Here is a 12,050-nt window from a genome sequence, read left to right as displayed (position 1 = left end):
CTGGCTCCTGGTACCAGCGCTCCAACCCGCATCGCTGGACTTGGTACAGCGATACGGGTACAGTGGCCAAGGAGATCGACCACATTCTTGTTAGCACGCGATGGAGGATCCTCCAGAACTACAGGGTTTACCGGAGTGCCGAGTTCTGTGGCACCGACCATAGGCTGGTTGTGGCTACCCTGCGGGTCCACTTCAAAACTCCCCGTCCCTCCAGTGGCCACCCAAAGGTGTTCCACCTGGACAGACTAAGGGAGGGGGAGTGTGCCCGTGGGTTCACCATGGCAGTCTCTGACCGATTCACAGAACTCAACAACCTGACAGACCCAGTTGCTCTGTGGGAACTCTTCAAGCGCGTAAACTCAAAGCAGCTCAGGAGTCCATTGGCTTACGCCCGAGGGCACGGCAGAATTCCATCTCCCTGGAGACATTAGAGGCCACTGAAGCGTGTCGCAAGGCTCGGCTGAATGAGAATCAAGTCTTGCGTCGTTCCATGGTGCGTAGGGCTCGGACACTGCTGAGAAGGGACAAGGAACAGTTCATCAGGAATCTTGCTGAGGAGGTCGAAGGCCATTTCTTGGTAAATGACCTTCGCCCTGCCTACCAAGCCCTGAGAAAGCTGAACTCTAAGCCCTCCTCACAGATGACTGCAGTCCGATCAGCGGATGGATGGATCATCTCAGATCATGTTGGGGTTCGTGAATTTTGGGGCTGAGTATTTTGAACAGTTGTACCAGGTAGACCCTCCAACAGTTAGCTTGGATGCAAGTGATGTCTCAGTGCCTGTGCCGGACCCACCCATCAGCGAGGAACCTCTTACCCTAACAGAGGTTAGGATGGCGATTTTCAAGCTGAAGAGTGGGAAAGCTGCAGGCATATGCGATATCCCTGCTGAACAGCTAAAGGCTGGGGGTGAACCTATGGCTCGGGGCCTGCATACAGTCCTGACTGCCATCTGGCAGTCTGATACCATTCCCCCTGACCTGCTAAGAGGCATGGTCATCCCTCTCTGGAAAGGGAAAGGGGATCATTGGGACTGTAGCAACTACCGTGGCATTACACTGCTCAGCATACCAGGCAAGGTTCTCGCCCACATTCTTCTGAAATGGATCCGCAACCACCTACTGAGGCATCAGAGACCGGAGCAGTCTGGATTTACTCCTGGCAAGTCCACAATAGACTGTATACTAGCGCTTCGAGTAATTGTGGAACGCCGTCGTGAGTTTGGTCGTGGGTTGCTTGCAGCCTACATCGACCTCAAGAAGGCGTTTGACTCGGTGCATCGGGAATCGTTATGGGAGATCCTGAGGCTCAGGGGAATTCCGACACAGATTATTGGCCTGATAGCAAGCCTCTATACTGGTACTGTAAAGTGTGGTGGGGGTATGTCGAACTTCTTCCCTGTTAATTCAAGGGTGAGGCAAGGCTGCGTCCTTGCACCAACACTTTTCAACACCTGTATGGACTGGATAATGGGCAGAGCTACTAGCCAAAGTCAGTGTGGAGCAACAATAGGCAATAAGGTCTCAGACCTTGACTTTGCCGACGATGTTGCCATCCTATCCGAGACCCTGGAGTCACTTGTGGTGGCTCTTGATGCATTTAGCAATGAGGCAAAGCCCCTAGGCCTAGAGGTCTCCTGGACCAAGACCAAGATTCAGGACTTTGGGGGCCTGATAGGGGAACCCGTTCAGTCGGTCCGTGCTTGCGGCGAGGACGTTCAAGTTACAGAAAGTTTTACATACCTTGGTAGCGTAGTCCATATCTCTGGGTTATCAGACCAGGAAGTCAGTAGAGAGCGTTAGATGTCGGTACCTATGCAGAAGGACCAAGCTGCGTGTCTTCAAGGCCTTGATACTGCCAGTTTTGCTCTATGGAAGGAAACCTGGACGCTATCCAGTGTCTTGGAGTCTCGCCTTGATGCCTTTTGTTGTAACAGTCCCTTCGCCGGATCATGGGGTACAGTTGACAGGACTGCGTGTCCAACCGCCGGTTACACCGTGAGACTGGTATGGGACCTGTTACTAGCATAATCCGGGATCGCCAACTCAGGCTATATGGCCACCTAGCTCGTCTCCCTGTGGACAACCCTGCCCACCAGGTTGTCTCTCTGCGAGACAACCCTGGGTGGAGGAGACCTGTGGGACGACCCAGATCATGGCTTGGGAAGCTCGACGAGACCTGTCACGAGGAATTAGAGATGGGCCGTGGGCTTGCCTGGAGACTCGCCTCGAGGGATCCTCGTGGCTGGAAGCGAAGGGTGGATGCGGCCATGTGCCCCCGTCGGCGTTAGCCCCTTGATGATGATGATTAGTAGTAGGGTTACAATCATAACCAGTATTATCAACATCACTTCTATTCAATTTTCATTCAAATTATCATCAATATTAGAACCAGTATCATAAAAGTGATCATCATTATGACTTTTAGGATTATAGTAGCATCATTATTTTCATTACCATAACAATAATGCTTTTTAAAGCAACAATTATCACATGTTTAAAGGACTAATTAATGATAGTGATAATGATAAAATTACTAGGAACAATTATACAAATACAATTTTAAATGCTGATAATACCAACAAAAAATACAGACAAAAGTAACAGGAAGAAGTTATACGAAAGCACTCAAGATTCAATAATAATCAGAATTTCTGTTTATTATCATCTATATTATTTAACTTTTCCTACTTACAGTAACGATGTGCAAGTGTACATAGATTTATTTATTCATTATCTTATACTTTACTTGTATACCCTGCATTCTTTAGAGTTGCATAAATCAAAAATCAGGAAGAAGCTTACGACAGGTGCTTAAAAGTTGGGAGTTCAAATTGCCAAGTGATGATTAATGCATTGATGACTGAAATATCATTGTAATGAAGTGTGATGCAAAAACAAGATACATTATATTAATATTATTAATATAATAAATATTATATTAATAAAAAATGGTTAATGTTAAATAAACATATGCCAACGATCATACCACGTGAAAGCACCGCTTCTCGTCCGATCAGCGAAGTTAAGCAACGTTGGGTCTGGTCAGTACTTGGATGGGGGGACGCCTGGGAACACTAAATGCTGTGGCATTTTATTATATACACTGATATTGCTACGCCAGTGGGTCTTTGTCTCTGTGCGAATCATGTGTTAACATGATAAGGATGACCTGGGCATGTGTTAACATAAAGGGACCTGGGCAAACATGACGCAGCTGGCTGTGAGCGGAGGAACAAGCCAAGAGGGAGACGCGGTTGGGTGCTGCTCCCGTGAAGACCTCGAGTGTGCCTTTGTGACCTGATATAAACTTTGTGTTGCCCTGTTATAAGCTGTATCGTGCAGTGTGGCATGCTGGTTCCCCCTGTATTGTGCCCATACAAAAAATGTACAGGTAAAAACTTGTGTTAATAAAGGAAAGTCTGTAACTTTGTGTTTATTTCGTGCCCTGCCTCGCCACTTGGCGTTTCCCCTCCTGGTGTTCTGGGACGCTGTGGTGCTCGGTGCCTCTTGCTGTTCAGTGTTCACGACCCTGTGGATAACACGCCGTCTGCCTAGCTGCCTTGTGTTTGGGGGCAGAGAGACGAGGCGGTCGGCGTAACAATATGTTAAGTATTTCATGATTATTTGTAGCATCTCTTCTTACATTTATGTGAACAAATCAATTGATATTATACTTCAGTCCATAGGAATTAGAGTAAAAAGTCATCACCCTCGGAGAGAAGAATACAAAGAAAACGAACAGGAGAACTCATAGATGTAAATAAAGCAAGTGCAATTCTGCATTCTAAGCATTTATTAAGTTTCTGACACTGAACAGATTTTGGCGGCAGATTATAAAGAAAAATGATTGAAGCTGTAATAATAAGGATATTAATTGTGTTAGTAATAATCATATCCGTAATGGTATCTACAAAATAACAATACGTATAAAATGGTTGTAGTAAAGATAATAGTCTAATGAAAAAAAATCATGATTAAGTTTCACTATATATTTATCATTTCTAATTGATTATTACTAACACAATATCATTATTATTTCAGGTTTATTATTTCCATAACTGCCGCGAATCTATTAGTATTTAGAATGCAGTATTGGGTTTCATTTCCTTACTCGTACGATTTATCCTATCCGTTTTCTGCCTATTCTTTTTCCTCTTTCCGACAGCGATGACTTTTATTTTATTTCTTATTGACTGAAGCATAATTTCCATTCAATTTCTTACAGATATAAGAGGAGCTGCAATAGTTTGTATATAAATGCTTAGCATATTTAGTATACATAATAAAATGCCAACAGCATCTGGTGTTCCCAGGCGGTCATCCATCCAAGTACTCACCAGACACAACGTCGCTTAACTTCGCTGATCGTACGAGAAGTGGTGCTTTCAACGTGGTATGATCGTTGGCGTATGTGTCAAAAGCATCCCAATATATGCGTGACATAAAATGAAGTTTATCTACACTGATATTTTCTCTCTTTTGTTGGAAATTTTTTTATCTGCCATGCAGTAACACATGATCACTCATGCAAGTAAATCTAATTAAGGGTCACTATTCATTTATGCAAACTAGAACATGCGATATTTATTTATGCCGATTCTATTTCCGTAAATAAATCTCTGTCATGTTATGCTATACGCGTGGGAGAGAACCGACGAAAAGCATGACTGTGTTAATGACAGTAATTATCATAAGTTAATAATAATGATGATGAGAATAATAAGGAAAATGCGAATAATAATCATAATGAAACAAATACAAAAAATGATAATAACAACAACAATAGCGGAAAAAATGTTTTATGAAAGCACTCAAGGTTTAAGATTCAATAATAATCGGTATTTATTATGGTTAACTATATCATTTATGTGTGCAAGAGATGCAGTATAATGAGTACACTTTGAAAACTATATGAAATGTAATATTACTCAATTTCTTATCATACTTGTACACCTTATATTCTTTACAAAGTTGCACAGCTCGATAAATGAGTAAAAAGGGGTGACAATAGAGTTAGAATTGCCAATATTCCCGATAGTGGTCGATTGTGATTGATGTTTACATTATGGAAAAGATCTTCATGTTATGACTGGAATGTCATGGTCATGAAGTTTGATGCAAAACTAAAATATACGTTATATTAGAATGTATAAAAATGACGAGTAGTGAGACAAAAGTGGCTAACGTTTCTCTGTCCTTTGCCAACGATCATACCACGTTGAAAGCACCGCTTCTCGTCCGATCAGCGAAGTTAAGCAACGTTGGGTCTGGTCAGTACTTGGATGGGTGACCGCCTGGGAACACCAGATGCTGTTGGCATTTTATTATATATGCTAAATATGTCTTTCATATTTAGTTGTCAGTGGTGTGTCTTCACTGTATTCTTCGACTTACCGCTTAATAGAAGTACATACTATATTATTTGAGAATTCTTGGGCTACTTTTTGATAGTAGTCTCAATTGGAAAGACCACATTGGTCAGTTAAAAAATAAATGTCAAAGAGCACTGAATTTATTAAAGTGCATTTCTGCTAATAAATGGGGAGCTGATAGACAGTCTTTGCTAATGGTATACAAAGCCCTAATTAGGTATAAAGTAGATAGGGCAATCTGTAGGGTTCGGCTAAAGAACAATTTTAAAAGGGTTTGGATGCTGTGCAAAAACCCGTTTGCGTGTGGCTGGAGCCCTGAAGTGCACTCGGATCGAGGTCTTCGGTGGAGTCGGAGTCCCTCCCCTCCAAATCTGACGCGGCCACTTACCCCCTGAGTATCCCGAAAAGGGGGTCGAGACCCAACCCACCTAATGGAAATAGTGGATTGGGCCCCCTTTGCCCCCAGCCCCAGACCTGCGGAAAGTGGGTATAGATCCTCTACCATCGATACCCGGTTCGTAAAATTAGCGCCAGGGGAAAACCCAAAATTTTTTTTATCAGGAAGCCGGGCTTCCATCACCCAAGGTCTGGCGCCGGAAGTGGAGGACGCGAGGGGGTTCAGAGAGATCCTTTTTAAAAACACCCCCTTTTTTTTTCATAATATACCGCGGCTCGGACAAAAGGGTGTGGGTGCGGGTGTATGGCGACTGAAAGTGAACTAAAGTTCAGATGCCAAATCATACATCGATTTTTCTTGCTGAATTTTTTTCCTTTTGTTTTTGCACTATCGAGACCACGATAGATATTTGTTTTTCTATTCATTAAGTTCATTAAAAAGCATTAAATCCTTAGAAACCACTAAAAATGAACTACGGGGAAAAAATTCTTTCGTAATTTACATGGTGCCAACAAATAATAAGTAATGGGGTACCGGGCCATCGGATCAGGAAATAAACGGGTGAGAAACTAGAGGGTCAACGGGCGATCTGGACACTACCATAGTCGTACAGATCTAGGTTTTTTATGTTTTATAAATGAAAAATACATCTGGGCAAAGCCTCCAACTCACAAAAAAATAAAAAAAAAAAAAGAAGTGGGACACCCCCAAAAGGAAAGGGAGAGAAGGGAGGGGGTGGTTTTGGGCCCCGCCTTGGGGGAACGTACAAGATTACCCACCTCACTCCCTATATTGAAAAAACTTTTCCCTCCACAATGCCCGCAGTGCACAAACCCTAAACTAAACCAATCCTCACAATATGCCCAAATTACAACCACAAAAACAACAAAAAAAATTATTTAAGAAAAAAAAAAAACTAGTTTTCACTAAAATTTATTGTCAAATAAAAAAAAATAAGAAAGTAATAATTTTTTAAAGGGAGACAAAACTTTGACCTTATATGAGATAGAAAAAATAGGACCCATTGGCTTAACAACCTGGCCCGCATGCCTTTGGCTGTACCCAAAAAAATCCAAAAAAGAAAGAAGAAAGTATATTTACTCGTTTCCCCTTCAAAAGAAAAAATTTTTCGCCTTTACTAAAGTTTTCCGTGGGGGGGAACAACTCAATGAGTCTTACTTTTTTTTCTATACCCCATTTCGTGGGTTTTTTTTAAATTATAGCAAGACAAACATTTGATATATTTAATATTTCAAGGGGATTCAGTTCTGAAATAAAATTTGTTCAAAACCCCCTTCAATTTTCAGACCCCCTAAGAATTCATACCACCCAAACTCATCAAAAAACCCACCCCTTGAAATTTTAGGAAGTGTTAACATTAATTTAAGGGAAAAAATACATAAATAATTCTTGAACAAGAGTACGCCTCAAATTAATATACAAATTAAGCAGCTACTGACAAAAACATTACAAAAAAAATTTTTTTTTTAACGTTTTTTTATAATTAGTGATAGTTATTTTAAAAAATAATAATAATAAAAAAAATAGTGCCCATGTTTCGAATTGATTTTTTTCTGAAGGGCCATCGGGAATCTAATATAGGATTACAAGATTATAGTCCAGTATTTTACGAAAATTTTACGAGAATAAATAAGAGCCACGGGGACGTTTTTTTCTTTTGGGTTATTAATCATAAATCTATGGGATATATCAAACCAAAACCCCATTTAGAATGCTACCCCAAAAAAGAATCTTTCTTCGGCAACACTTACGAGGGGTAGTTTTTTGTAATTTTTTGTATGCGATAGAAAAAAGGGGATCCCGGATTTTGTATAACGATGTTAAAATAGGGGATAGCGCGAACGCAGTCCCCCATAAAAAAAAAATGCGCACTCGAGTTAACCCCTTTTGGGGGTTAATCGCAGGGGCAGCGCCACCGGAGTGCAATGGTGAGCCTCGCCCGGGAAAAACCCCCTTTCGTGATCACGGTATTCCTGTCCCAGGTAAGTATGCAAAAAACAGCCCCCCGCCGACCCACCACGCTCACACTCGAACCTACACAATCAAAACATTTATACAAATACCAAAATCTTTATTTTCCAAGAAACTCTTAGTGAAAACACTTCCCAATTTTTTTTTCAAAATATTTTAAAAAAGAAAAAAACGTTCCCCTCAAGACTTTTAAATGGAAATATCCTTTACATATCATAGGGTTTAAAAAGAAGTTTTTCGCGCAATAATTCGTCTTTCTATAGATTTAGCATGTTGCGTTTTTTTTTTTTTTTTTTTTTTTTTTTTTTTTTTTTTTTTTGTGGTGGGGGGGCAGTCGAATCAAAGATGTGGTGTACATACATTTACACCACATTCCTCCATAAATACCGAGGGAATACAGCCGATAAATGAATTTTCAGACGATTAAATGAACACTGGGTATAACCTTTCAGAAAAGGGTATAGTCAATTAATTTTAAAATTTTTTTTACCGATTTTTTGAAAAATGGGGAAATGCTAGGGGCTGCTCAAATTAGCCGCGGATCAGCCGGTCACCCCCTCCAGGAAAATATATTCCAATATTTTAAGTCAAATTATAACAAAAAGATAATACATACTCCAAACCTGATCCATTCCCCCCAAAAGGGGATTGCAAACTTTTTGGAATTACATTATATTACATTATGTGTTGTTTTTTCTGTAAAAAATTAACAATGAAAAGGGGGTCGCTGTACATGGGTTTAAATCACTTAAAATCAAGATAAAAAAATAATTTTTTTAAACTCATTGACACGGATTTTATCAAAATATTACTATCATATAAAAAGGGGTTGTAAATGAAAAATATTTTTACTCGTACACTTGACTTCATTACGTGTTATAAAGTAAAGATAGAAGCATATTGTAACATTTTTTAAAAATCAAAAAAAGGGGTTTGAACCACTTCCCCACAGAACACCAGAACCTTTATCTAAAAGTTTTCAAAGAAAATAATCTTTCATTTTTCCATTCCTTTTTTGATAAATAGGAACCAATTGTAAAGTGTGTATGCATTCAATTTTTGATAGTGCTACTCTCAAAAGGTGATTTTAAAAAGCTTCAAAAAAGGGGGAAACATTTGCTTCCTCTTTGTCGGTGTCGGGAAGAAATGAAATTAATCTAGGCAATATGTAAACATATTGGGCGTAACACCACCCCCCCCCTTTTAAAAAAACACGCGATATTAAACGGATTTTGAGAACGGGAATTTTCCCGGGGGACGGGGGTATTGCACACCTAAAGGGGTTGATTTACAGTACTTTCTGGGGGGATTTTAAACATGAAATTTAAAAAAAACCGTTGATATGCAAAATCAATAACGTTAGTATCATTTTAAATCGGAAGTGTGAAAGCCCTTTCCCCACTCATGAGACATTAAGCCCAAAAAATTTTCAAGGAAAAAGATGAAGAATGCAGTATGGGTTTTTAATAGAAGTTGAAATACCCTCCATACGTAAACTCAAACTACTATTTTCGAATTTTCAGAGAACCAAACCCCTGATCACACGATCCACTAAACACAATTGCCAAGCTTATAGATATAATTTTTACAATGTTTAACATTTAACATTTGACAAATTACGATTTATATTCCTTTGCCGGGTTAAGTTTATTAGTTTCCGTTTTTAAAACGAAATTTTTTTTAATGTTCTACTAATCGTTTACACATTATTATGGTTACTTCAAGGGGATGGTATACATAAACCCAGATTCGTGTTTGTTGTTAAACACGATTTTCCCATTCATCCAGCTTCGCGTTACTGCTGTACCAATCACAATTTTTAATGAAGTAAAGGGGGACAGAAATAAAGGGGGTAATTAATAACTTCAATAGAATACAAACTAAAATTGGGAGCGAAAATGAATTATGATAATAATGGCTCAATAGTACACAAAGAATTTTTTATCTAACCGTATGCTTGTAAAAGTAAAAGTCCGAAAAAAAAAAAAAAAAGATTTCATGGATATTTTTCTTAGACATTTGAATCATGAAAAATTTTCGTTAAATATAAGCACAGATATCAAACACTTTCAGGTACTCTTTTTATTTTTAAAACCACAAAAAAGAAAACTTACACCTTTTAATATGATTATTTTTCCTCCTTGTAGGGTTTTCAAAAGTTTTGAACACTTCATGTGGACGACGTTCAACCCCTCAGCCTGTGGCCCCCTATCAACATCGGGAAACCCATCAGAACGGTCATCAAATCTCTCAAGCAAACACTTTAGAGCCTTCCCCCTAGAGGATTTCATAACATCCTCATCGGGTTGAAATATCCCAGAATCTCGGCGAGAAAAACCCGGGAAAGCCCCCTATAAATGACCTATAAAGGGATCATACTTTCACATTTTACATTCCCCCTTTTACAAATACATTTATGAGTCTTTTTCTAAACAAGGCTTTTCACCTTTTGTATGCTGATTATGTTGATTTTTTTATGGGACTACTTTGCCCCCTTTAAAATATTTACATAATTACACCTATTTGATCAAAGGTTTCACTAAAAAAAAGAGGGGAATAATGCATATACTATACATAGTTTAAAACAACACTAATTTTAAATCAGGGCACGGGACTAAACTAAATTCTATTTTCATTCCCCTGCATCTCCCAAGAAATTCAGGCTGCACATTCTAGGGCCTACAAGTAATCTAAAACGGGAATAAAAACGTTCATGTATTTTTAAAACCCTTATTTCCCTGGTTTAGATTTTAAAAAAAATATTCCTCCTCATAAGCAATGTTTCATTCAAATTTTTAAGTTTGTTATGTTCAAAAATACTTGTTTTTAAAATTTTGGGTTTAAAGTAAATATATAACACATTTTTTTTAGCGTGCTAACCTTTTTAATAAAAAACAATCGTTTTCCCGGGGGGGCAAGCTTGCATATGGATTATAATAGTGTTTATTTCAGATATCTTTTGCCCATTTCTTACGAATCCCAGCTACCCTTTGTTGGGGCAAAATTTGCTTTCCATAATTCCAAATCGGTTCCTTCAAAAAGCATAAATCTTCGCCTTTTTCTAAAGATTTCCGTGGAGGGGAACAACTCAATGAGTTACCCAAAATTTTTTTATAGCCCATTCGGTGGGGTTTAAAATCCCCTTTTACACAAAAATAAAATTACTCTAAAAAATTCTTTTTGTAAGGGGAATGTCGCATATTTATTCCATTTTTGCTAAGATACATAGGATTCACCCTTTTTATCCTCGGCTAAAAAAATAATTTTTTTCCCCTTATAAAAGTGTGCGTGTGTGTGTGCGCGACGGCGGTATGTGGTGTGCGTGCAATTGGTATGCGCATGCGTGTGCGTGTGTGTGTGTAAATACAAAACACGTTTGTGGGCTACCTATATATAATTTTCATTTTTATCTATTCGAGAAACTCCACAAATATATATTAATTTTGTGGGAATTTTTATTTATCATAAAATATGATAAGATAGTATTTTTGATTTTTACAAATCCAAAGTTTGAATATTTATAGATAATTTAAAAACAAATCAAAAAATTATACAAGTTTCATAAAATTTTCCAGTATAAAAGTATCTCAGGAAGTTTCCTTCTATGGGGGGGGGGGGAAATGAAATCCTGGGAAATCAAAGAAAATATGAAGAGAGTACACCATTTAAGAAACTACCTCAGTAATGTTTTAAGGGGGGGTCTATGAGGAATTACTTTTGCATAACACGTGCAAAAAGGGGGATAGCGCGAACGCAGTCCCCACTAACAAAAATTGCGCACTCGAGTTAACCCCATTTGGGGGATCGAGGGGCAGCGCCACCGGGTGCAATGGTGGCCTCGCCTGGGGGAACCGCCTTTCTGACACGGTTTCCTGTGCCAGGAAGTATGCTAAAAAAACTCACCGCTGACCCACGCTCACACTTATGAGAAGCCCACGCGCTCTGTAACCTAAAACAAAATCAAAATTTGGCTTTTTTTTTACGAAGATTTACTAGTGAACTACACTTTGTTTATATTTTTAAACTGTCTTTGTGAACAAAGACGCAGGATAAACTATCCATCATTTCCCCAAAATTTTAGTATATAAGAAGCTTTTTCCCAACGTACTTCGGTTATTCTACTTTTATCATCTCGTGACATTTAGGCAATTTTGTAAATTACTATAATATGAAAACCCCCATGCCTCAAATATTTATCTAAACCCTTTTAAATCTATAAATACAGGTGGTACACATGAGAAAAATATTTGCAGAAAGTTAATATTTAAATTTTTTAAATGCCCCACA

At 38.8% G+C, this 12,050-nt stretch overlaps 3 non-coding genes and 4 pseudogenes across 3 annotated transcripts; 4 read left to right on the top strand and 3 right to left on the bottom strand.

Annotated features, from left to right (window-relative positions):
• The first annotated feature begins 2,974 nt into the window (after positions 1 to 2,974).
• On the top strand, positions 2,975 to 3,091 carry LOC119571397 (annotated as a pseudogene).
• A 1,199-nt stretch (positions 3,092 to 4,290) lies between these two features.
• On the bottom strand, positions 4,291 to 4,409 carry LOC119571396 (annotated as a pseudogene).
• A 793-nt stretch (positions 4,410 to 5,202) lies between these two features.
• On the top strand, positions 5,203 to 5,321 carry LOC119571393. The gene has a single exon (XR_005228588.1). It is a non-coding gene; the product is annotated as a 5S ribosomal RNA (ribosomal RNA).
• Positions 5,322 to 6,868: 1,547 nt separating this feature from the next.
• Positions 6,869 to 6,980, top strand: LOC119571394 (annotated as a pseudogene).
• Positions 6,981 to 7,618: 638 nt separating this feature from the next.
• On the bottom strand, positions 7,619 to 7,782 carry LOC119571398. Its single transcript, XR_005228590.1, has one exon. It is a non-coding gene; the product is annotated as a U1 spliceosomal RNA (small nuclear RNA).
• A 3,002-nt stretch (positions 7,783 to 10,784) lies between these two features.
• On the top strand, positions 10,785 to 10,897 carry LOC119571395. Its single transcript, XR_005228589.1, has one exon. It is a non-coding gene; the product is annotated as a U5 spliceosomal RNA (small nuclear RNA).
• Positions 10,898 to 11,500: 603 nt separating this feature from the next.
• On the bottom strand, positions 11,501 to 11,651 carry LOC119571399 (annotated as a pseudogene).
• Between the last annotated feature and the right edge of the window lie 399 nt (positions 11,652 to 12,050).

The sequence above is a fragment of the Penaeus monodon genome, unplaced genomic scaffold, assembly GCF_015228065.2.
Source record: "Penaeus monodon isolate SGIC_2016 unplaced genomic scaffold, NSTDA_Pmon_1 PmonScaffold_6113, whole genome shotgun sequence".
Taxonomy (NCBI): Eukaryota; Metazoa; Arthropoda; class Malacostraca; order Decapoda; family Penaeidae; genus Penaeus; species Penaeus monodon.
This window is presented reverse-complemented; position numbering and strand designations above follow the sequence as displayed.